Here is a 4895-nt window from a genome sequence, read left to right as displayed (position 1 = left end):
ACAGTTATTAAATGATCATCTTACTTCTCGATCTAAAATCAGTAGCTTAATTTATTTATTTAATTCAACCATCCAAAATATTTATACACAAGTCATTAAAATTTTAGTTACATTTTCCATATTTGCTCTTAACATAAACTTTAGTTACAAATTAATCTTCAATTCAGAATCATGAAATTCAACAGTTTAATTCATTTATTCCCATTTAAATATTTTAACTTATAGAATCATATAATCATCTCTTCAATAATATTTACATAAATTCTCCAAACTTTCATCTTACATACAATTTAATCCTCACTATCAAAATTGTCAAAGTAAACACCATAAAAATTTAATTCAAACAGTCGAATATTTCATGACATTTATATAGGTCCACAAAAACTAAAATTTACAATTCAACTCTTATATTTTTCACTTATGACATTTGAATCCTAAAATTTAGAACTAGCAAGAATTCCCATGCAAAGTAACTAATTTAAACCATAAAACTTGTGAACTCACCCCCTCCACCATTGATAAAACATAATATATACATATTTTTACCCCATGATTGACACATTTATGGATGATTTTTCCTTGGTTTCATTGAATTTGACTCTCTTAATCCTTTAATTTCATGTTTTATACTGAGGAAAGCTTAAGATAGTGAAAAGAGCGAAAAACGGGCAAAAAACGAACAAATTGGACCCAAATCAGCGTTTTACACGGCCTAGGCACTTCCACATGGGTGATCCACACGCCCGTGTGTAACACACGGGTAGATCACATGCACGTGTGTCATGGCCATGTCGATATTAATCCAAGTCAGAATTGCACACGGCCTGAGCACCTTCACACGGGCGTGGCACACGGCCGTGTCCCTATTTAGCCCAAGTCTAGTTCTTCTCGAAAAAGGCTAATTTTGGGCTATTTTAGGCATTCAAAAGTCTATATAAACACCCTAGAAGAGGATTAGGGAGACGACGGAGAGTTGAAGGAAGAAAATACTCAAGTATAGCCATCGGAATCACCTCAGAGGCAGGATCTACATCAAGATTGAAGATCTCCATCCAATTTCCTAGAAGTATTTGGGTTTCTTTATGTTTTGTTGTTTTCCAAACTTTGAGATGTTTTCCATTATTATTATGAACTAAACTCCCTAAATACCTAAGGGATATAAACCCTAATACGGATCATATTATTATTTAAGTTATATGATATATACTTGTTCTTATTCTTAATTGTGAATTTAACCCTTGTTTTAATATTTCAGGATATTAATTCAAGTTTTTGATGTGCTTATTCAATGGAGCAAAAGTCCCTGTTTAATAGTATATCATTCATAATTAAGCGGAGTTGCATACAATCCTAGAGATAGGATGACATAAATCTACCGGATTAGAGTCAAATCTAATAAGGGAATTCATAGATCGAGTTAATGCGACAATAGGGGTTTTAATTTGAAAGAGATTTCAATTAATCAACCTAGAGTCAGTTGTTTTTAGTCTCGAGAGAGATATTAACATAAATCAGGGATTTCTACAGATTAAGTCAAGTGAATAAATCGGCTAACTCAAAGGTAATAAGTTAAGTCTAGGTGGATTTTTCTTTGGGTATTGTCTTCTCCATCGGTTTTCCAAAAAGTATTCTCCAACTTTAATCTCTGTTGTAATCTTTGTTAATTAGATAATTAGTTTTAAACAAATAATTCTCTTAATTTTTTGGGCTAGATAATAAAAAGATAGTAATTACTAGTATTTTTAGTCCTCGTGGATACGATATTTCCGGTCTCACCATAACTATACTACTGTTCGATAGGTGCGTTTGTCTTAAGTCGAATTTTTAGTTAGTTTCACGATCATCAAGTTTTTGGCGCTGTTGCTGGGGACTAAGATATTAGGAACACTTAATTTTTATTACTTTAGCCATTTTTTATTTTTATTGCAATTTAATTTAATTTTTAATTTTGCTTAAATTACTAAATTTTCTTTTATTTACTTCTGGAAGGTTTTTATAGTTTATGACTAGAAGAAACCCATCAAGACCTCTACTTTTTGATAATAAAATCAAAAGCATAGCTCGTAGAAACCTAAGAGAAATAAGGCGAAGCCTACGATACATAGAGGACGATATTCACACCACAACCGAGGAGATGGCTGATAATCAAAATAATTCGTTACATCCTGTGGTTGTTGTAAACCGAGTAAATCAAAATTCTGCTCCTTGTACTATGTATGATTATGCTAAACCTACTTTAACAGGAACTGAATCGAGTATAGTTAGGCCTGCTGTTGCTACAAATAATTTTAAACTGAAACCTAACACGATTCAAATGATACAACAGTTTGTTCAGTTTGATGGTTTGCAGGACGAAGATCCAAACATTCATTTAGAAAATTTTCTGGAATTTTGCGACACTTTTAAGATCAATGGCGTTTCTTATGATGCCATTCGCCTTCGGTTGTTTCCATTCTCATTGAGGAACAAAGCTAAACAGTGTTTAAACTCGTTACCACGAGGGTCAATCACTACTTGGGAACAAATGACTGAATTTTTTACTAAAATATTTTTCGCCGGCTAAAATGGCTAAACTAAGGAATTGTATTTCTTCTTTTGTACAGAGAAACACTCTACGATACATGGGAGATATACAAGGATCTATTGAGAAAGTGCCCTCACCATGGGTTACCCCTTTGGCTACAAGTTCAAACTTTTCACAACGGTTTGAATCCCTCGACTAGAAAGATGATTGACGCAGCTGCTGGTGGAACTATTAAAAATAAGACACCTGAAGAGGCTTATGAGTTTATAGAAGATATGTCACTGAATAATTATCAGTGGCAAGTCATGAGGACAAAGCTGACCGAAGCAGCCAGCGTTTTTAATGTTGATTCAGTTACTATGCTCTCTAATCAGGTAGAACTTTTGAATAGAAAAATTGATGGTTTACTCGGTTCTCCATAGGTTCATCCAGTAATGCAGTGCGATGCAAGTGGAGGTGGAACGAACAATTTAGACTATCCATCCTACGGCCCTAACATGGAGAATAAGCAAATGAACTTTATGGGTAATAATCCTCGACCTCAAAATAATCCTTATAGTAACACTTACAATGCAGGTTGGAGGAACCACCCAAATTTCTCATGGGGAGGCCAAGGAAATCAAAGACCACCAGGGAGCTTACCTAGCAATACCAAACCTGATACAAAAGAGCATGTGAAAGCAGTTACATTAAGGAGTGGGAAGGTGTTAAATAAAATCTGAAAAGAAGCTGCAACCAGAACCTGATAGAAAAGAAGGTGAGGAGAAGAACCCAAAAACAATGAAAAACCGGTGCTGAGGGAATATAAACTAACAATCCCATACCCAACAAAGTTGAAGAAAGACCGCATGGATGCACAATTCGGTAAATTTCTCGAACTTTTTAAAAAATTACATATTAATTTACCTTTTGTTGAAGCTATCCCGCAAATGCCTACATATGCAAATTTTTTAAAGGAGATTCTAACAAATAAAAGGAAGTTTGAAGACTTGTCTACAATGGAACTCAATGAGGAATGCTCAGCCATACTCCAAAATAAACTACCAACCAAACTGAAAGACCTAGGAAGTTTTACTATTTACTGCTTAATTAGTAGTTTGAATGTTGAAAAGGCACTAGCTGATTTAGGCGCTAGCATTAATTTGATGTCATATATGTTTAAACAACTTGGTCTTGGGGAACCAAAACCCACTAGAATGAGTATTCAACTAGCTGATAGATCTGTTAAATATCCTAGGGGTATTATAGAGGACATACTTGTAAAAGTAGATAAATTTATATTTCCTGTTGATTTTGTTGTGCTTGGCATGGATGAGGATGTTGAGGTGCCTTTAATTTTAGGTCGTCCATTTTTAGCCATTGCTAGGGCTGTTATTGATGTGGGTGATGGTAAACTTGTGCTTAGAGTAGGTGACGAAGAGATTATTTTTCAAATTTATGATGCCATGAGATTTTCTAGGGAATAGAATGACTTATGTTATTTTATTGACTCTATTGATCATGCTACTCAAGACTCTTTACAGGAAATCGTACATAAGGACATGTTGGAACTGTGTCTTACCCAAGGAGAGGAGGTAAATAATGATGATTTTGAGATAGGTGAGATAAAATTTGAACTAAATTCCAATGAGCCTTTACCGAGATAGAAGAGCTACGAGGGTATTAAGGTAAATAATAAATTAAAATTAAAGCCCTCTATTGAAGAACCACCAAAATTAGAATTAAAGCAATTACCAGATCACTTAGAATAAGCATTTCTTAGAGATAATTCCACATTACCAGTAATTATTGCTTTAGATTTATAGCTAACCGAAAAAGACGAGTTACTCAAAATATTAAAGGAGCATAAAAGAGCCATAGCTTGGAAGATTTCTGACATAAGAGGGATTAAGCCTTCTTTTTGCACACATAAAATTTTAATGGAAGATGAATTCAAACCCTGTGTGCAAGCTCAAAGACTATTGAATCCTAACATGAAAGAATTCGTAAAAGCTGAGGTAATTAAACTTCTAGATGCTGGAATTATTTATCCTATTTCTGATAGTTCTTGGGTGAGTCCTGTGCAGGTTGTTCCTAAGAAAGGAGGCATAACTGTCGTGGACAATGAGAAGAACGAATTAATTCCAACACGAACAGTCATGGGATGGAGAGTCTGCATTGACTATAGGAAATTGAATGATGCTACAATAAAAGATCACTTTCCCCTACCATTCATTGATCAGATGTTGGAAAGATTATCTGGAAATATGTATTATTGCTTCCTAGATGGACTCTCTGGTTATTTTCAAATCCCGATAGCTCTTGAAGACCAAGAGGAAATGATATTTACGTGTCCATACGGTACATTTTCTTATCGACGAATGCCTTTTGG

General features: G+C 34.4%; 1 pseudogene; it reads right to left on the bottom strand.

Moving 5' to 3' along the window:
• Positions 1 to 2570: 2570 nt before the first annotated feature.
• On the bottom strand, positions 2571 to 2669 carry LOC128279604 (small nucleolar RNA R71; annotated as a pseudogene).
• Between the last annotated feature and the right edge of the window lie 2226 nt (positions 2670 to 4895).

Source organism: Gossypium arboreum, chromosome 8 (genome assembly GCF_025698485.1).
Source record: "Gossypium arboreum isolate Shixiya-1 chromosome 8, ASM2569848v2, whole genome shotgun sequence".
In the NCBI taxonomy this organism is placed as follows: domain Eukaryota; kingdom Viridiplantae; phylum Streptophyta; class Magnoliopsida; order Malvales; family Malvaceae; genus Gossypium; species Gossypium arboreum.
Note: the sequence above shows the minus strand (reverse complement) of the source record. Positions and strands in the feature narration are given on the sequence as shown.